Here is a 21724-nt window from a genome sequence, read left to right on the forward strand (position 1 = left end):
CAGATACCTTGTCTAAATCTTTCGCTATTGGTTTTGATCATCTGATGACTTTACAAGACGGTAAATGAATCCATCATCTGCAAACAATCTAAGAGGGCTTGTAACCTCCGCGTGCCACAGTACTCGTTAATGCCTGTACTATGGTAAGTGAGCGGGGTTCACCTTATGAGAAAGGATTTTCGTATGGATATCGACCGCGTGTACCTGAATGGTGGCAAATCAGACTGACATCCACTCTGTAATAACAATGATACGTCAAGTAAGTCCGAAATGCAATTACACGTCAGGATGGACCAAAAGCAAACCAGAAGATGTTACCAATGTGACAATAATACGGTCGCCAGCCTAATTAGGCATTAACCGAGTTTCTTCCCTGTACAGCCGGCCGCTGGTGGCCGAGCGGTTCTGGCGCTACAGTCTGGAACCGCGCGACCGCCACGGTCGCAGGTTCGAATCCTGCCTCGGGCATGGATGTGTGTGTTGTCCTTAGGTTAGTTAGGTTTAAGTAGTTCTGAGTTCTAGGGGACTTATGACCTCAGCAGTTGAGTCCCATAGTGCTCAGAGCCATTTTTTTTTCTTCCCTGTACAACTTGGTATATATTCATGCAAAACAACAAATTGTAACACTGCATAATATAGTAGAATTTTAGAACCAGAAAATCTACTGAACTGATAATTTCACGTTCTGTACTGATATGGAAAACCATGAATCCATAACACTACACAATAATGTATACTACAAAACTTTATACTGTCTATTAATCTGATTAAAATCGGGCATAGGTTATCCTAGAAATTGCACTTTCATGCCACACACAAAATGTCAATTTTGATAAAGATGAAACACTGATAAATTTTGACTTTTATATTGACTTTAACTTTTGCTGGTCAAACCAATTTAGAACACTTCAGAATTCAAATGAATAAAAAGGGGGGGGGGGGACCCTGAAACTGTTGTGACAGCTGTATGATAAAATGATTACTGAATTTATTATGCGTTCAAGATTTCCAGTATATAAGTTACTACTCTTTTCATCTTATTTACTGCTCATTTAAATACCTTTATATCTGTCTCAAAATAATTAAACTTCATTACTATATCAATATTAAAGTTATCTTTCAACTTCGTTAGACTTTCGTTATTCATTTACTGGTTCATTAACGAAACATTTCTGTAAACACCATTCTAACATAGCTAGGTTTGCAAATAATTATTACTAACACAAATTTTAACTTTCATTTTGGGACACTCGGATTGCACAACATTTGGAAAGCACCCTGTCTAAGTTAGTTGTGAGGATAATTGAATGATGGGAAAGTTCTGGTAAAATTTAGGTTATTCTTGTACAGTTCACTCTCTGATCCATACGAATACAGTACTAAAAGTTTCAACCTGCTAGTATCGATGCGGCGGTTGGCGGGCGGCGAAATGACGAGGCACAGAGCACACATACAACCACATCTATGGCTCTTGACGTATCGGCACTTTAATTCTTCTTAGCGTCGCAATACTTTTCCATTTAGTGCCTATGGAATTTTGCCATGCTGTGGGGGCGTTGGAACGGCATACCCGAGGCTCAGTGAAGCTATGTCTTCCAGGAGAGCCTCCTCGCTCCAGAAGGTGTTGCTCAAACTAGTGCCAAACTCCAACTACTACTGCTGAGCCCGTTGTGCCGTGCAGTGCGCGCGTGCATTTTCCCGCGCTCGCCTGCCATCCACCTTTTACCGCTCCCTGACAGACAGGGTATTCACCCGAGGTTTTGCATTCTACATATCCTAACACATTGCCTACGTATGGACCAGACGCACAGTTACAATTTTAAACATCTTACAACAGTTCCAAAATTTGTTACATTTCAATTCTATCACAATATTACTTGACATTTGACATAAACATTAATAATCACATTGAAACTTATTTACAGTTTTCTTAACATAATGACATGAAACAAAACAGAAATGAAATCAGAACATCAATTACACAAATTTATCGAAAAATCAGACGAAAAGGAAATTACTTATATGTACAATAGTACAGAGTCGTTGTTGTTACAGGCTGATCACCATTGTCTCCTACATCGTTTATGTAGATCAGAAACAGCAGAGTGTCAATAGCACTTCCTTGGGGAACGCCAGATATTAATTCTATGTTACCCGACGTGAGTTTTCGTCAGTTACCACGAATTGTAACCTTTATGACAGAAAATCACGAATCCAGGCCGACCGAAGTGGCCGAGCGGTTCTAGGCGCTACAGTCTGGAACCGCGCGACCGCTACGGTCGCAGGTTCGAATCCTGCCTCGGGCATGGATGTGTGTGATGTCCTTAGGTTAGTTAGGTTTAAGTAGTTCTAAGTTCTAGGGGACTGATGACCTCAGAAGTTAAGTCCCATAGTGCTCAGAGCCATTTGAACCAACGAATCCAGTCACCGAACTAAGACGATTTGATTAGAAGCCACTTGTGAGGAACGGTGTCAAAAGCCTTATGTAAATCTGAAAATGTGGAATCATTTTGACCTCCCCAGTCGACAGCACTCACTGCTTCGTGAGAATACGGAGTTAGTTATGTTTCACAAGAACGATATTGTTTGAATCCGAGCGGACTATTTGTCAATCGCTTTCTTCGAACACAGTAAATATTCCAAAATCTTACTGGAAATTGACATTAGTGATATGGGTATGTAATTCAGTGGATTACTCCTATTTCCTTCCTCTGGGCACAGTTATGCCTTGTGCAACTACCCAATCTTTAGGTATGGATCTTTCGACGAGCGACCGGTTGTATATGATTGCTACGTATGGAGCTATTGTATCAGCATACTCTGAAAGGAACCTGGCTGGTTTACAATCTGGACCAGAAGCCTTGTCTTCATTAAGTGATTTAAGTACTTCATGTTTGAAGTTGTTCTTGATTCGAATTCTGGAATATTTACTTCCTGTTTTTTGGTGAAGGATTTTCGGAAAAGCGTGTTTATTAACTCTGCTTTAATGCCAATGTTATCAGTGCATCACCATTGTTATCGGGCAGTGAAGGTACTGATTGTGTCTTGCTGCTGGTGTACTTTACATATGAACTGAATCTCTTTGGGTATTCTGCGAGATTTGGAGACAGAGTCCTTGTAGAAACTATTAAAATCATTTCGTATTGAAATTCGCGCAAAATTCCGATCTTCTGTAACACTGCGACAATCTTGGGAAATTTTCCTTATTTTTAGTTTGGCATGCTTTTTTCTATGCTTCTGCAACAGTGTTCTGACCCGTTCTAGGTATGTACCCTGGGTAATCAGTACCATTGCTTATTAATTTATTCGGTATATGTCTCTCAATTGCATTCGATACTACTTGTTTGAATTAAAACCACATCTGGTCCACGCTCACATAATCTGATTGGAAGGAATGGCGACTGTCTCTTAGAAAGGCGTGAGGCGAATGTTTACCTACTTTTTTAAATGGATGTACTTTGCGATTATTTTTGGAGCGTTTTGGATGCTATGGTACTGTGTCTCGCCACAACAGCACTGTGGTCACTAATCCCTGTATCCGCCTGATGCTCCCTATACGCTCAGGATTAGTTGTTGCTAAGAGGTCAAATAGTTTTTGCAATCATTTACACTTTTAACTCTATGAAGGCTCCCTCTTCTTTATTAGTCATAACTGTCGATTTACTATTTCAGTGAGATGCTTTGGGCCCACAACAGCACGCAGCTACAATCTAGGGAGGGAGGAAAAGGAAGGAAGAAAGGTTAGAGTTTAACGTCCCGTCGACGAAGGGGTGAGCAGTGACAGAGCACAAGCGCTGGCTGCTCAGGAAGGGAACGAAAGGCAGTCGGTGTCCTTTTCAAAGGAATCATCCCAGCATTTGTCTAACGCGATATGTGCAAATCACGTAAGCTTCAGTCTGTATGGCCAGACGGATATACTGTATTAACCGACATCCTCTCGAATATGAGGTCAGTGATCTAACCAATGTCGGTTACAGTCTAGGAAAGTGATTCATTACGGATCAACAGATCTGATGAAGAGATGAAATAGATTTAAAAAATGGTCTTGTAAAATCACGCTTCCAAACTGTAGACATATTACGAGTCAGCATTTGTTCTACATTTAGTTGTGTAATGATCACACTGAGAACACAAAGCAAACCAGATTTAACATAGAACGGTCTACTTTTTACCATCACATCCACAAAACATACCTACAGTTACAGCCTTTGTTCTCTATATTCGTAATCCGAGAAGAGGAACACTGGCCAAGCATATTCAATTTAACATTATGACGAAACGAGTCATTCACAAGAACAGAATCACCTTCATCGTTACTGCCGGAATCACTTGAAAACACTGCCATTTTACTCTTCTTTACAAGTCTAATGTCTGACATGGGATTCGTCATCAGGACTACAAAACATTCATTGGGATCTTCATTCTCGTTAAGAACGTCTGAATAATCATCGTAAAAAATCTCCGAAAGTATTGCAGATTCGTGAATTTCCTTCCGTTTTCAGAAAAGGTCTATCTCTCAAAACTGAAGGAGCTACAAGACGAAAACAGCAATTGCTTGAAACCTAAAAATACAATCAAAATGCCAAACAACAAAACGTACATGAAGACAATCAAGTTTGATACATTGACCACTGGTGTAAATGCCTAAATAGACGAAGTAGTTTAAATATATCACAGCATACTGCTCCTAAGGACAGCATGTAGAGACCGCAAGTTATCTGGAGATGAGTCCGTTAGGGGTGGCGCGTGACACATGAGTAAACTCGGGATCCGTCCGCAACGTGTTAAAACTACGGCCCGTTTCCTGTAAGACTTATCCTGTGCCTCCATAGAGTGCTATGTTCTTACTGCCCCACTCACGTCCAGCGCAAGAATTTGAATTTCGCCGTACCTGCCGGGAAAAGTTCCTCCGTCGACAGAGCTCTATTTTTTTTCACCCTTCAGCGGCGCACAACACTATCCAGAGCGAAAGAAATACAGGAGTTGGACAAAAATATAGAAACAAATGCTTGATCATAAATGCAGAAGCTAGCCAAACCTGCAATTTTGGCTGTAGTATTTGACCACGATCGGCACCCGGCGAATTTTGTCAATACTTTTCAAGTGTCAGACGCGCTCAGAACAGTGGTCTGTGTACTTATGAGTGCCTTATATCGGAGGTAAGAGAATTAGATCGTTGTTGTTCGTACGGTGGGTTCTTCCATATCCAACGGAGCCGAAGTGTTTAGTGTTTCAAGAGGCACCGTATCGAAGATTTATACCACACAGGCCTTCAGAAAACGCAGTATCCACTGTTAAGCCACAACGTGGACGAAAGTGTATGTTAAGTGATCGTGATAAATAGCCACAGAAGAAAAATGGAAATGAGCGTACGGCATTGTGGGCCGGGAGTCCCCCCCCCCAGTCGAGTAACTTCGGCCGCCGAGGGCAAGTACTTATTGGGCGACTTGCGCGTCGGAGATGGGGATGAAATGATGGTAAGGACAACACAAAACCCAATCTCTGAGCGGATAAAATCTCCTGTCCCAGCCGGGAATCGAAACCGAGCCCCTTGGTGTGGCATTCCGCCGCGCTCACCACTCAGCTAACGGGGGCGGACTAGTCATTCAAGAGAATTGTAACGAAAAAAAAGAGGGCGACAGGTGCAATAGTCGCTGCGGGAGCTTCATGAGCTGGGAATTGCAGGGCAAACTGTGGAGTAATGGAAAGAAATTATTTGGCCGGATAAGTCTTGCTTGACACTGTTCCGAACATCTGGCCAGGTTTACGTTTCAGGAATGAAATATGGCAGGGGTTCGGTGATGGTATTCCATGATCGCCATGTTTATTGTGCAAGGTCGCATTACTGCCAAGGATTATGTGATCATTTTGGCTGATCAGGTCCATCGCATGGTACAATGTTTTCTTCCCAATGGTGATACTGTTTTGAAGACGACGGGGCCCCTGTTCACACTTCTCAAATCACCCAGGACTGGTTCTGAGATCACGAGGATGAAATGTCGCGTCCCCCCTGGCCAACAGAATCAACAGCTCTCAGCAGTATTGGATCTTTGTATTTACTTCGGAGAAAAGGGTGCCTGATCGCTATCCACCTCCATCACTGTTACCTATACTTGCCACTATTTTGCAGGAAGAACGGTGTAAGACTTCCCTGAAAACCATACTGTACCTGTATTTATTCAGTCTGAGACGACTGGAAGCTGTTTAGAATACCAACGGTTTTCCTACGCTATACTAGGCATGGTAATGTGTTGTGTTTTTGGTGTTTCCCTGTCTTCAGTCACTACGTTAGACTGAGTCAATGGAGAGTGCTGCTCTCTCAAGTGTTATTTGCACTTGAGGGGCAATGGCCAGGACGCCAGCCTTCCTAGGGCGACTAACAGGACACTCGCTACGGCGAGAACGAGACGAGATGTGAAAGAGCACTCGGTCGGGTGGCTGCTTTTCCTAAAGGGCGACTATTTGTATTTTTTGTTGTGTGTGTTAATTGTCAATAACAATTGTTTCTCTACACATGTTGTCATTCATTGCAATCTGATTAGATCCAAACCATAATACAGCCCTTTATGTGCTGGAGTAAGCTGTCACCAGCACACTGGTCAGCAAAGATGAAGTGCGAAGATCGATTAGTAGGCGTGGGATCAAGCACGCCTATCACTAGAGAGGCCGGAGACACACCCAACAGCAACAAGCCGCCAACGCCCTCTCAGCAGCATGTATTTAAGCCGCCGCTGCTGACTGGAGGGCCTCACTCACTCACTTACTCACTCACTCACTCTCTCTCTCAATCATCCATTTGGCGTCTGTAGTTTACTCGCAGAGCAGGTTTAGTTTGTCAGGGGCTACGACAGTACATAGCGACCAGATTAGTGACTATAGCAGGACTAGTTTACCTCAGCCACAGTTGTACTTTACACCAATCTGCAAGAGGTCTATAACTGATGCGTTTGTACCACAACACATGGACTCTATTCAAGTTAAGTAAATGTTTACAGTTCATGTAAATAAAGAACCTTATTACTCCACGTGTGCATTTGTGTTGTAGAAAGAGGATACCGTCCTCCCGTAACATGATCCTCTTCCTTGCTTCCTAGCGGTACAAGACTCTACACTTTAAATTCCTGGTTCTCCTGTAAATTTGACGAATCAGATTTCCGTCTACGGACGCTAATATTTTGGTCCCACCTGGTCGGATTGTGATGGACTCGACGAAGTAGCGTGAAGCGGCAGCAATCCATGGGCGGAGGTCTATAACTGATGCGTTTGTACCACAACACATGGACTCTATTCAAGTTAAGTAAATGTTTACAGTTCATGTAAATAAAGACGAGCTTCAACGAAACAACACGGGGACGCACCCAGCTGCATAGACACGGCGCATGTATAGCTAAGTACCTGGTCTGGTTATCCTGGTTCCTGTAATTTCCCACTCATTCTTACTGATGCTTCTGCTCTCCCATGACACTGATAAACTTTCATGATACACTCCTGGAAATTGAAATAAGAACACCGTGAATTCATTGTCCCAGGAAGGGGAAACTTTATTGACACATTCCTGGGGTCAGATACATCACATGATCACACTGACAGAACCACAGGCACATAGACACAGGCAACAGAGCATGCACAATGTCGGCACTAGTACAGTGTATATCCACCTTTCGCAGCAATGCTGGCTGCTATTCTCCCATGGAGACGATCGTAGAGATGCTGGATGTAGTCCTGTGGAACGGCTTGCCATGCCATTTCCACCTGGCGCCTCAGTTGGACCAGCGTTCGTGCTGGACGTGCAGACCGCGTGAGACGACGCTTCATCCAGTCCCAAACATGCTCAATGGGGGACAGATCCGGAGATCTTGCTGGCCAGGGTAGTTGACTTACACCTTCTAGAGCACGTTGGGTGGCACGGGATACATGCGGACGTGCATTGTCCTGTTGGAACAGCAAGTTCCCTTGCCGGTCTAGGAATGGTAGAACGATGGGTTCGATGACGGTTTCGATGTACCGTACACTATTCAGTGTCCCCTCGACGATCACCAGTGGTGTACGGCCAGTGTAGGAGATCGCTCCCCACACCATGATGCCGGGTGTTGGCCCTGTGTGCCTCGGTCGTATGCAGTCCTGATTGTGGCGCTCACCTGCACGGCGCCAAACACGCATACGACCATCATTGGCACCAAGGCAGAAGCGACTCTCATCGCTGAAGACGACACGTCTCCATTCGTCACTCCATTCACGCCTGTCGCGACACCACTGGAGGCGGGCTGCACGATGTTGGGGCGTGAGCGGAAGACGGCCTAACGGTGTGCGGGACCGTAGCCCAGCTTCATGGAGACGGTTGCGAATGGTCCTCGCCGATACCCCAGGAGCAACAGTGTCCCTAATTTGCTGGGAAGTGGCGGTGCGGTCCCCTACGGCACTGCGTAGGATCCTACGGTCTTGGCGTGCATCCGTGCGTCGCTGCGGTCCGGTCCCAGGTCGACGGGCACGTGCACCTTCCGCCGACCACTGGCGACAACATCGATGTACTGTGGAGACCTCACGTCCCACGTGTTGAGCAATTCGGCGGTACGTCCACCCGGCCTCCCGCATGCCCACTATACGCCCTCGCTCAAAGTCCGTCAACTGCACATACGGTTCACGTCCACGCTGTCGCGGCATGCTACCAGTGTTAAAGACTGCGATGGAGCTCCGCATGCCACGGCAAACTGGCTGACACTGACGGCGGCGGTGCACAAATGCTGCGCAGCTAGCGCCATTCGACGGCCAACACCGCGGTTCCTGGTGTGTCCGCTGTGCCGTGCGTGTGATCATTGCTTGTACAGCCCTCTCGCAGTGTCCGGAGCAAGTATGGTGGGTCTGACACACCGGTGTCAATGTGTTCTTTTTTCCATTTCCAGGAGTGTATTTACGAGTAATATTAATTGTACCGGGTGATCAAAAAGTCAGTATAAATTTGAAAACTGAATAAATCACGGAATTTGAGTATTACTGTCAGGCTAAAACAGCTGCCAAAGATCGTGGAGAAGTACGAAAACGTGTAGTCACAACTCGAATTGTTTGAAAACGTAGACGTACATGCTGACGACATGGAAACCTTCGAAAACATGGTCTTCGAGGTTTCGAAAAAACTGAGAGCAGTGCAGATGATTTATGCCAATGCAACTGACAAGGTTTCGTCAGATGCTGGATTTGTCTTGAGCCGGCCGGTGTGGCCGAGCGGTTCTAGGCGCTTCAGTCTGGAACCGCGCAACCGCTACGGTCGCAGGTTCGAATCCTGCCTCGAGCATGGATGTGTGTTGTGTAATGTCCTTAGGTTAGTTAGGTTTAAGAAGTTCTAAGTTCTAGAGGACTGATGACCTCTGATGTTAAGTCCCATAGTACTCAGAGCCATTTGAACCATTTGTCTTGAGTGCATCAAAACGTAGCATCAAGTTCCCTACTGCCATCATGTTAGGCCACTCTAATGCAGTTCAGGCATTTCTGTGACACATTTATGAATCTTTTGGTAAATACTGAGGAATTAGAGGACATTGCTAAATATCGTCATTTGCTTAAGTGATTAACAGGTGAAGCTCACAATGTAATTGCTCATCTTCCGGTAACTAGCGCTAATTTTATGATAACTTTTGGTAAGGTTTACAACAGATACAATAAACCTCGACTGATTGCAGCGGCACATCTGAAGAAACTATTACGGTGCCGTCAATGAAAAGGCATGTGTGACTGAACATCGTGTACTACTTAATGAGGTTTCAAGTAATGTCATCAAAGAAACAAAACCGGAATTCTACGGGTCAGAACATGGAATGTTAGACCCCTTAATCGGGTGGGTAATCTAGAGAATTTAAAAATGGAAATGGATAAGTTAAAGTTCTATATAATGGGAATAAGTGACACCAAAATATCATTTTGATGGAGACTGAGATTGGCTAGCAGAAAAAGGTAGAGAAGTAGAATAGTAGGAAACATGGACTGGGGGAAAGGAATTAAAGGGAAAGCCGCTTGGTACTATTTTGCACAGGGCACAATTTTGTCACAGGTAACACTTGGTTTCAGAGTCATGAAAGAAGGCTGTATACGTGGAAGAGACCTGGAGACACCACAGTAGTTCAAATAAATTACAAGTGGTAGGAAAGAGATCCGAAACCAAATTTTAAACTGCAAAACTTTTACAACGGAAGATGTAGATTCTGACCGTATTTTATTGGTTATAAATTGCAGATTACAATTTAGAAATAGCAGAAAGTTTGAAAATTAAGGAGATGGGTCCTGGACAAGTTGAAACAACCAGAGGTTGTTGAGGGTTTCAAAGGGAGCGTTACGCAACGATTGACTGAAAATGGGTACGGAACACAGTAGAAGACGAATGGGTAGCCTTCAGATGAAATAGTGAGAGCAGCAGAGGATCAAACAGAGAAAGAGACAAAGTTCAGTAGAAATGCTTGGATAATGCACATTAAGAGTGCAGGAGAAATTCTTTTGTTAAGCGTAGAGGAAAGATGGGATAGACAGAAAAAAATACATTAATGGAATCTACAAGGTGGAGGAACTGTCTGCTGACGTGACAGAAGGAGAAATGGAAGTCGAAGTGGAAGACATGGGGTATCCAGTATTGCAGTCAGTCTGATAAAGATTTGGAAGAATTGAGATGAAACAAGGCACAGAGACCACATACATTCCTTAGGAATTTCTGAAGTCATTGGGGGGAAACGACAGCCAAACGATCATTCAAGTTGGTGTGTAGAATCGGAGACTGGAGACTTCACAGCAAACTTTCGGAAGAATATCATCCACAAAATTCCCAAGACACAAGGCGTGAATTACCGCACAATCAGATTAAAATCTCATGTATCCAAGTTTCTGACAATAATAATACACAAAGGGAAGAAAAAGAAAACTGATGATTTTTTACGTGATGATTAATCTGGATTTATGAAACGTAAACGCACAAGAGAGGCAGTTCTGACGTTGCACTTCATAACTCAGGCAAAACTTAAGAAAAATCACGAGACGTTCATGGGGTTTGTGGCCTAAAAAAGGCGAACAGTAATGTAAAACAGAGCAATATGTTCTAAATTCCCAGTAAAAGAGTTCCAAGCTGTAGGATTAGAGGGGTTATATACAATGTGTATAAGAATCAACAAGGAGCAATAATAATGGAAGACCAAGAACGATGTGCTCGGATTAAAAAGCGGTGTTCATTTTGTACATCGAAGCGGCAATGACGGAAACAAAGGACAGGTTCAGGAATGAGATTAAAATTCAGGGTGAAAGAATACCATTAATAACATTCGCTGAGAACATGAGAATTGGGAACCTAGAAGTAAACGAAGTGTAGGAATTCTGATGCTTTGAAAGCAATATAATGTTTCACAGATGAAGTAAAGAGGGCATAAAAGCTGACTAGCATAGGCAGAGAGGGCATTCCTGGCTAGGAAAGTATAGTAGTATCAAACACTGACCTTAATTTGAGGAATAAATTAATGAGTATATACGTCTCTAGCACAGCTTTGTTTGGAAATGAATCATGGACTGTGGAAAGCTGAGAAGAAAGAACTCGAAGCATTTGAGATGTGGTGCTATAGAAGGATACTGGAAATGATGTGGGCTGATGAGATAAGAAATGAGGAGGATAGAAGTCAGCGAGGATGTTGAAAACATTGACAAGATGAAGAGACGGGATGATAGAACGTGTGTTACGATATCAGGGAATAGCTTCCAAGGTACTTGAGAGAACTCTAGGGGATAAAACTGTGGTGGAACACAGAGATTGGAGTATATCGAGCAAATAATTGAGGGTGTTAGATGTCAGTGCTACTCTGAAATGGAAACTTTAGCACAGAGAGGAAATCGTGGAACACCAAACCATTCAGAGAACGGATAAGAAAATGAAACAGAAGGCCCAAGATATTGACAAAAAGAAGAAAAAAGAGCAGATTAAAATGCAGCAAATGAAGAAATTAAATGGGAATACAGACTGCAAAATGACAAAGCAGGAATGGTCAGACGAGAAAAGCAAGGATTTACTCATTCGAGTGTAAACAGCTAGGGGAAAGATTAAGCCACCTTTAGGAAAATTAAGGAGACATCTGTAATAAAGAGAAGCAGCTGTATGAATATCAAAAGGAAAAAGGAAGTACATAAAGAAGAGTTGGACATATTATCCTGCGAGAAGAATTTAACAAAACACTGAAAGCACTTAAAAGTCCCTCAGAATTACTGAGATCTTCGGGAAAGCCAGTCATGATAGAAATATTCTACCTGGTTTACAATATATATAAGACAGGCGATATACTCCCATGCTTTAAGAAGAATGTAAGAATTCCAGTCCCAAAGAAGGCAGGTACTGACAGGTGTGAATATTACCGAACTACCGGTTTAATAAGTCATGCTAGCAAAATGATGACATGAATTATTTACAGAAGAATGGAAAAACTGGTAGAAGCCGATCTCGGGGAAGATGAGTTCGGTTCAGGAGAAGCACTGACTCTATGTTTTTGATTGACAGAAGAAAGGCAAACCTACGTTTATAGCAGTTGTAGACGAGAAAGCTTTTGAAGATGTTGACTAGATCTACACTCCTTGAAATTCTGAAGGTAGCAGGGATGAATGGGTATTTACAGCTTGCACAGAAACAAGACCACTGATACGAGAGTCGAAGAACATGAGTGGGAAACAGTGATTGGGAAGGGAGTGAGACAAGGCTGTAGCCTACATCCCGTGTTCTTCAATCTGTGCATTAAGCCAGCAATAAAGAAAAGAATTAGGATTTGGAGAGGGAATTAAAGTTCAAGGAGAAGAAATAATAAGTATGAGGTTTGCGGATGACATTGTCATTCTGTCAGCAGCAGCAAAGAAGTAGATAGAGCAGCTGAATGGAACGACTAGCGTCTTGAAAATAGGTCAACAGATGATCATTAATAAAAGTAAATCAACGGTAACGGAATGTAGTCGAATCAGGTGATGCTGTGGGGATTAGCTTAGAAGATGTAACTCTAGAAGTAGTAGTTGCGTTTTGCTATTATGAGCACCAAAAAAACTGACGTTGGTCATAGTGGAAATGATATAAAATGCAGACTGGTTATAGCAATGATAGCATTTCTCAAAAATAGTAATTTGTTAACAGGTCATACAAATTTAATTGTTAGGAAGTCTTTCTGAAAGTATTTGTATGGAATGTAGCCATATATGGAAGCGAAACAAGGACTACAAACAGTTTAGACAAGAAGAGAATAGAAGAGTTTGAAATATGGTGCTACAGAAGAATGCTGAAGATTAGACGTGTAGATCGGGAAAACAATGAAGACGTACTGAGTCTAATCGGGGAAAGAAGTATTTTATGGGACATCTTGACTAAAAGAAAGGATCCGTTGATAAGACACTTTCTGAGGCACGAAGGAATTCTCAGTTTGGTAAAGGGGGGATGTGAGGTCAGGAAAAATGATTGAGGAATATCAAAGGATGAATTAGTAAGCGGCTTCAAAAGGGCGTTGGTTGCAGTTGTTATTCGGGGGGTACAGACGCTTGCACAGGATAGACTAACATGGAGAGCAGCAGCAAACTTGTCTTCAGAGTGAAGACCTTCATCACCACTACAGCAATAACAACAACATAAATTTCCAAATTTTTCAGTTACATTTCGTAGAATTCAGCATAGCGAGAACAAAATTTTTCGAAAAATACAAGAAATACAGGAAAAATAACGAGCTTTATTTAGCACAGGATGTATTTCAGTTCATTTCCTGGTGGTTAGCCCACATGTAATGGCTTGCAGCATGAATGACTGTAGAAAACATTCCAGGAAGGAAAAGGCACTTTTTCACAGAGTGACCACACCTACCGCCGACAACAGATCTGTCACGGTTCCTGAGTCCCTAAAAGGAACTGGCGAAACACAGGAAGCTGAAGCAGGGCAAGACGGAAGTAGAAAGATGATAGTCTGCAGAACTGTGTTCACCTTTTTGGATCTAACTGATATTCTGGTAACGGTGATAGCACACTCGCTTTTATAATTTATGAAGTTCTGAAAGTTAGTTGCTATTATAGCTGTGAAAACAACAGCATTCTTCTAAAATATTGGGAAAAATGCTTTTCAGATGATGTACTTCTCTTAACTGCAGTTGCTTGGAAGTTATCCAATAATGGAATACGTAGAGAAAATTATTAGACACCTGGATAACAACAATAGTGTCGTAGGAGTTAATTTAGAGCTTTCGAAAGCTTTCGATACTGTTATTCATGAAATTCTTTTAGAGAAGTTGGAAACAACGGGGATAAAAGGGATAGAAGACATGTGGTTTGAATCATATTCGCAAAATAGATCACAGAGTCTGGAACTCGCATCCACCCATTCTAAACACAAAATTAGATTAGTATCTGATGCAAAGAATATCGAAATACTCGTAGGTATACCACAGGGTAGGATGTTAGGCGTACATCACTTCCATATTTAAATAAATGACATTCAGATCTCAGAAAGTACAGCTAAGATCATGTTGTTCGCAGACGACACTAGTGTAATAGTGAGCGATGTTAAGGAATCTGTTTACAACAGCTGATCAAGTCCTCACGTCCTTGCATTCATGGCTGGCTCTGAGCACTATGCGACTTAACTTCTGAGGTCATCAGTCGCCTAGAACTTAGAACTAATTAAACCTAACTAACCTAAGGACATCACACACATCCATGCCCGAGGCAGGATTCGAACCTGCGACCGTAGCGGTCGCCCGGTTCCAGATTGTAGCACCTAGAACCGCACGGCCACTTGGGCCGGCCCTTGCATTCATGGTCCAGTGTCGACAGGCTGACCCTTAATGTGAAAGAAAAATTATATTCATGGATACGTAGTCCGTCTTTGCATCTAAATTTTGTGCCATACGCGTTTCGCTTCTTTTATTTGTGAAGCATCTTTAGCGGCCTGTAATACATGTTTGATACAAGCCACTGAAGATGCTTGCCAAATAAAAGAAGCGAAACGCGTATGGCACAAAACGAACTGCCATTCATTTAGTTGCAAACACGATATACATTTCCATAAACATAGAAGCAACTAAGTAGCGAGGGAAAACATAAAATGACGAAATTATATTCAGTTAAGAAAAATGATTAAAAACCAAGATCTTCAAATGGTAGTCGGCGGAAATGAGTTAGAAAGAGTACGATGCACCAAACTTTTAGGAATGTATGTTGCTCAAGACTCGAACCGGGAAGATTATGTCACTGAACTCTCCCGGAGATTCAGTTCTGCATGTTTTGCTCTGAGACCATTTGTAATGTTTGCTCCTTAGAAGGCGCGAGAATGGCTTACTTTATTTACTGCCAGTTCCTTGTAGGTTTTGAAATAGATTTTTTGGGGTAAAACCAATAGGTGACTACATGAATTTTTTACATTTCAAAAAGGGCTATTCGAATCTTGTCCCATAGCAGTGCTAGGTTCATTGCAACCCTCTACTTAAAAAGTTGTGTCCGCTTATCCAAATGTGTGCTGATGACGAGAACTAAACTCGGTGACCTGCAAACCGACAGTGATTACCATAGTTATAACACTCGCAACTAGGGTCCCTCCGTATACAGGGTGTTACAAAAAGGTACGGCCAAACTTCCAGGAAACATTCCTCACACACAAAGAAAGAAAATATGTCATGTGGACATGTGTCCGGAAACGCTTACTTTCCATGTTAGAGCTCATTTTATTACTTCTCTTCACATTAATCATGGAATGGAAACACACAGCAACAGAACGTACCAGCGTGACTTCAAACACTTCGTTACAAGAAATGTTCAAAATGTGCGTTAGTGAGGATACATGCATCCACCCTCCGTCGCATGGAATCCCTGATGCGCTGATACAGCCCTGGAGAATGACGTATTGTATCACAGCCGTCCACAATACGAGCACGAACAGTCTCTACATTTGGTACCGGGGTTGCGTAGACAAGAGCTTTCAAATGCCCCCCTAAATTAAAGTCAAGAGGGTTCAGGTCAGGAGAGCGTGGAGGCCGTGGAATTGGTCCGCCTCTACCAATCCATCGGTCACCGAATCTGTTGTTGAGAAGCGTACGAACACTTCGACTGAAATGTGCAGGAGCTCCATCGTGCATGAACCACATGTTGTGTCGTACTTGTAAAGGCACATGTTCTAGCAGCACAGGTAGAGTATTCCGTATGAAATCATGATAACGTGCTCCATTGAGCGTAGGTGGAAGAACATGGGGCCCAATCGAGACATCACCAACAATGTCTGCCCAAACATTCACAGAAAATCTGTGTTGATGACGTGATTGCACAATTGCGTGTGGATTCTCGTCAGCCCATACATGTTGATTGTGAAAATTTACAAATTGATCACGTTGGAGTACATACTGACGAAACTAAAATGAGCTCTAACATGGAAATTAAGCGTTTCCGGACACATGTCCACATAACATCATTTCTTTATTTGTGTGTGAGGAACGTTTCCTGAAAGTTAGGCCGTACCTTTTTGTAACACCCTGTATAAGTAGAACAAGTAAAACAACGCATACTCAGCAAGATGCGAGTCCCTTTGGTGTCATTTTTTATAATGTGTTGGGACCAAACATACAGATTTTGGAGAAGGAAACGGCTTTTAGAGCAGACTTAAAATCATTTCTTCTTGAGAAGCGTTTCTACAGTGTAAGAGAATATGTTAACTAATAGGAATGTCAGGCCCCCGTTTACTCTTGAGTAGTTTTTACTGTTAACTGTTGTACCACTTATGCTGCGTTTGTGTTTGCAAAAAAACGTTTCCACTGTTGGTTTTCTATTTTCTCTGTTCCAAACGCAGTGTAGAACACTTCCTCAGAGAAAGGATCTTGCGCAAGATTAGTTGTGATGGATATAGTGTCGACAGGCGATCATAAGTCAATAGCTTCAGCAGCGTTATGTGTTCCTGTGCTTCTATTTTTTTCAAAAGCGTAATACGACGGAGTATCATGTTCTAGTTATATCACTTTTTATACTTTCGACCGTTGTAATTTCTTTGTAGACTAGGTATATGAAGTTCTCTTTCCTAATCACGTACCGGGCGAGGTGGCCAAGCCAGTGAATGCACTGCCCTCGCATTCCGGAGAAGTGAGGTTTGTGCCTCGTCCTGCATCCTGATTTGGGTTTTGCATAGTTCCCCAAGTTGCTACGGTGAACGCTGCGTTGGTTCCATTCATTAGGCCATAACTGACTTCCTGCCCTATCATCGCCTAATCCCATCCTACTCTGTTGTTTTCTGGACATGAATTTATTATTTCTGTTTCGTATGTGGCACGTCCGATGCTGCTGAACTGAATGCTCCAAGGACGAATAAATAAATAAATAAATAAATGCTGAAGCGATGTGCTAATCAAATTATATAAAAAGTTTTAATACAACAACAACAATAATAATATACTGTAATTTGTTTAATGTGTAGTTCGTTAAAAGCAAGGGGGCGGCAAGTAGGGGGACACACTGAGCCCCTCCCCCACCACTAGCCGCTCCCCCTCCCCCTCCCCCTCCCCAGAATGGATACCTTGAGCATCACCTGCGCTAATGTGCGCTCGATCTGCATACTGATCAGTCTGGTAACGTTGAATTACTGGCGAAGCATTGCCCGCTTCCACACGAAGCTTTTTATGAGATTTCAGCTCAGTGCTGTTTCTCTATCACCAAAACAAAAACACTGAGTTACTTCTTATTAATGATAGCATGATGTTAATTCAGTAATACTGAAGACCTTGTCCCTCCCTTCCCGCCACCCACCCTCCCTGATAATGCACAAAATGTAATTTGCATCTAACTCCAAGCAGATATGAAATGGAGCACACTTGTTCCTAGCAGCCCATCGTTAAATCATGTCTTCAAAATAGCTCGAACCTCCGCCGGGACCAGCCGCACAGTCCATGACTGCAGCGCCTGAGACCGCTCGGCTAATCCCGCGCGGTTACTTTTCTGAAATTGACGAGATGGATGTATAGAGATCGAGATTTGGCTGTCTGAAAAAGTAGTCTGTCTGCAAGCTTCAAACAATACATTCCGATGTTTTACTGTGAAAAATTCCTGACGTTTATTGGGAAATTTGCATGAGAAACCATCACTGCAGATTTTTTACCCTCCCAGTCTAAACTGTTTGATCTTTTTGTACATATTTTTATTACACTAGCCAGGTGCAAATATTTGAAGAACATGCTAACTGAAAATTGCTATCTTCTTTTTTATCTCTGTTGGACAACCCAATTCGTTTGGACTTATTTTTTAAAGTTATGTTGTTGCTGTTGTTATCATACGAAATCAGTGAAGCACTTACGTCAGTATTGAGCACAAAAGATAAAAGTTTAAGTGACATATGCATACGGTTGTCCGCTAGATTCTTTGTTGCTGGTACCGTAGTGCTATGTTCACAATATTTCTCATTTTCGCAAGGAATTAAAAAAAATAATGTTCTGTTTTCATTGTGGAAACACTATCAGAGGTGGTGTGTGATGGTAAATGTTACCATATTGCCCACGCAGCAAACATTTGTATCAGTTGAGTGTTCTGGTCTGTAGGTAAACAAGAGTAGCCGAAACGGGGCGAAGTGTCTTCGTCAAATGTAGGATTCTAGGCTCCTCGTTAACCTAGAGAAGAAATATTTCCTCTGTCTATTCTGGCGTGTAGACTGTGATGGGCTACTTTCGCACTAGAGCAACAAGACTTTTAAAATCAGCAGAAATTTTTCGTTGCTTTATAGTTATTAAAAGATACATCGAAATAATCAGCAACCTGAAGAAGGGCACTAAATGCCTGAAACCGATTAAAGAAATAAAATTTCTTTTATGCAATTGGTTGCCGATTATTTCGATATAAACAACTACAGTTGCTGAAGATGGATAAAATACTAAATCTATTAAAAGTACTTGAAATCTGTCATAGTCATTAATCAAATATGCATACTTATTTTACCACATGTGTTTCATTTTTAACAAAAAACATCGTAGAAAGACCCAATAGGCTGTTTACATAAAACACATCTATTTACTTTGAGCACAAAGGATTTCGACCTTTTTGGTCATTATTGATAGCAAAGTAAAACCGATTACATTATCTAGCACCAAGTGCGTTACATGTCGTCACTTATCACAACAAATGTCGCTGTCAAATAACCAGACTCAGCATGGACTAGCACATAGGCTAACGATGTTAAATGTCTTTACGTATAGATGCACTTGGTGGTGTGTAATGATCTTCGCACTTAATAATGACCAAGAAGGTCGAAACCGGTTGTGCTCCAATGAAAAATGGTGTTTTATCTGTACAGTATTTGGTGTTTTTCGAGAACGTCTCTCATTAAATTCATCAAGACTATTAGCGACTGCCGTCACGAAAAAGTGTTTGGTTTTATCCATTTAAAACATCGTCAGGGATAACATTTTCGTCTAATTTCCGCTTACATCTGGAAGCGGGTAAGATAGTTTATTGTCACTGACGAATGATCATGCTCTATTATGACCAAAGATGACACAGCGGAGGAAGTTACTGTCGAATGCAATTGGATCTGGCCTGATCGAACGAGTGACTGTCATTTTGCATCTGTTTTTGGATGCTTTCAATCCTTTTTTCAAAAAATGGTTCAAATGGCCCTGAGCACTATGGGACTTAACATCTGAGGTGATCAGTCCCCTAGAACATAGAACTGCTTAAACCTAACTAACCTAAGGACATCACACACATCGATGCCCGAGGCAGAATTCGAACCTGCGACCGTAGCAGTTACGCGGTTCCGCACTGAAGCCCCTATAACCGCTCGGCCACCCCGGCCGGGACTTTTTTCAGGTATTCCTGCGGTAGGGAGTGATGTTCCTGACATATTTTGACGTTGGCTGCCAACACTACACATTTCTTGGCGTCCAGTTTTTCACAACAAGTGTTTATTTACGTCATCCAGGAAAGTAATTTGTCTTGAAGATAAATGCTTAGCGCAGCAAACCGATGCGAAATCAAGACACAAAAAAATCAAAAATGAGTAACAGACGCAGGAAAATGTGCAAGCAGACGACAGTTTGAGAAGTAAACGGAAAACAGTCAAAAATGTTTTAAGCTACAGATACGAAATGGATGTTGTCAAATAAATGCGAACCTTTTAGCAGACGCAAAGACGATTTTTAAATACCTTTAACAACTTCAACACCTGTATTTGAAGACTTTAATGCACAATATGTTTACTTGCTTGGCTGCCTTCTGCAGCAGCTGTTATAATCAGTTATTACTGGTTTTTCTGTTCTAAGCTTACTGAAAATAATTAACGAGAATTTTTCATGAGACGGTTTCGTTTCTATTTGTGAACTGTCTTTCTGTGGTCATTCTGGAAATACGGGTACATAACGTGTTCTCAAATTTTGTGTTTATAGATTAAATCTGGCGTACAGTTCATTTACGGTGTTTTGTCTCTCGTTTGCAAAAGTGAAGTGGAAAAAACACCAATAAAGTGTTTGTAAGGGCGATCAAAATAGCCGAGAAATTGCCAAAAGCAAACGGGCAGCCAGTTTTCCTTCGACCGTAACATCCGCTAACAACGAAGAAGAGGCATAAATATCTTGAGTGAATGGTACGCCAGTTTTATAAGGAAGCACTGTTTTTAATGTATAAATACCAACAGGTAGATCCAGCTTCTACAAAAATCACACAGGCTAGTCTACAAATACAATTGATACGCTTCTGGTGAAAAACAGTCTTTATTAATAATTATTTGAGGTAAGCGCAAGACGGAAAAACCAATAACAAATGGTTTTAATGAGTGTTTACTACGTATGCGGAACAGTCGCGTTTAATAAACCACGGCGGGAGTGATATTTTTGCGTGCTGTAAGAGTAGAACCTAGGGAAACAATAAAAGCTGCAGAGTGCGAAAGAATTTTCGCGAGGTCATCACACAGTGGTAACATGCGCGGCGCAATGCGGAAAACACAGCGAGGCGTGCAAGGCCTTTGTTGTCTGTGCGGCTGGAGCCGGCAGGGAGTGGGGGTTGGCGTGTGGCGGGCAGTCTACTCACAGCGCACGTGCCGTTACGGCGGAAGCCGCGCGTAGCTCCGCTCTGCGTGGCGCCGGCAGGGGCACTGCAGGAGCCGCCAGCGGCGCCGCGCCGCGACACGGGCGCCGTGGGACTGCGCTATCTCAGTCGGCGCCCGCAGCCCCGCCAGGTTGCATGGCGCCTAGCGACCTGCTTTCTGGAACACGACTAACATGCACACATCTCGTTCGCAAACGCGCTGTTTGTTCCAACGATCGCCGTAAACAAGCCCAGATGTGCTGAACAATGTGTTATGGGAACGCGTTACAACCACTGTATGATACATGTCTTGACTCATTGGAAGTGGAAGATACAAATAAAACATCGACTAAAAGAAAATAAGGTATCTCATATGAAAAAAAATTAAAATAAAAAATAAACAAAATAAAGAAGGAGTTCCTCAAGGATCCATTTTGGGACCAATCCTCTTCCTCCTGTATATAAATGATACTGGGACATATTACTCATGTCGATAAATTCTATAAAGAAAAAGAAAAAGGAGTTCCTTAAGGATACGTTCTTGGGCCAATCCTCTCCCTATTGTGTATAAATGACCTAGATTTGAACACTGAGTCACACCAAATACTTATTTATTGCAGATTATACAGCCATTCTTATTACAGGAAACACTCGAAGTCAATTGCCAGCAGCTGTAAATAAAAATAAAGCGCAAGTAAATGGTTGGTTT

At 42.4% G+C, this 21724-nt stretch overlaps 1 protein-coding gene across 1 annotated transcript in view; it reads right to left on the reverse strand.

Annotated features, from left to right (window-relative positions):
• The window catches only part of LOC126260556 (organic cation transporter protein-like), a 667093-nt gene extending 646058 nt beyond the window's left edge, over window positions 1–21035 (reverse strand). The window contains exon 1 of the mRNA XM_049957901.1: window positions 21019–21035. The gene's annotated coding sequence lies outside the window, so the exon portion shown is untranslated. The remainder of the gene's footprint in view (window positions 1–21018) is intronic.
• Between the last annotated feature and the right edge of the window lie 689 nt (window positions 21036–21724).

Source organism: Schistocerca nitens, chromosome 1 (genome assembly GCF_023898315.1).
Source record: "Schistocerca nitens isolate TAMUIC-IGC-003100 chromosome 1, iqSchNite1.1, whole genome shotgun sequence".
Taxonomy (NCBI): Eukaryota; Metazoa; Arthropoda; class Insecta; order Orthoptera; family Acrididae; genus Schistocerca; species Schistocerca nitens.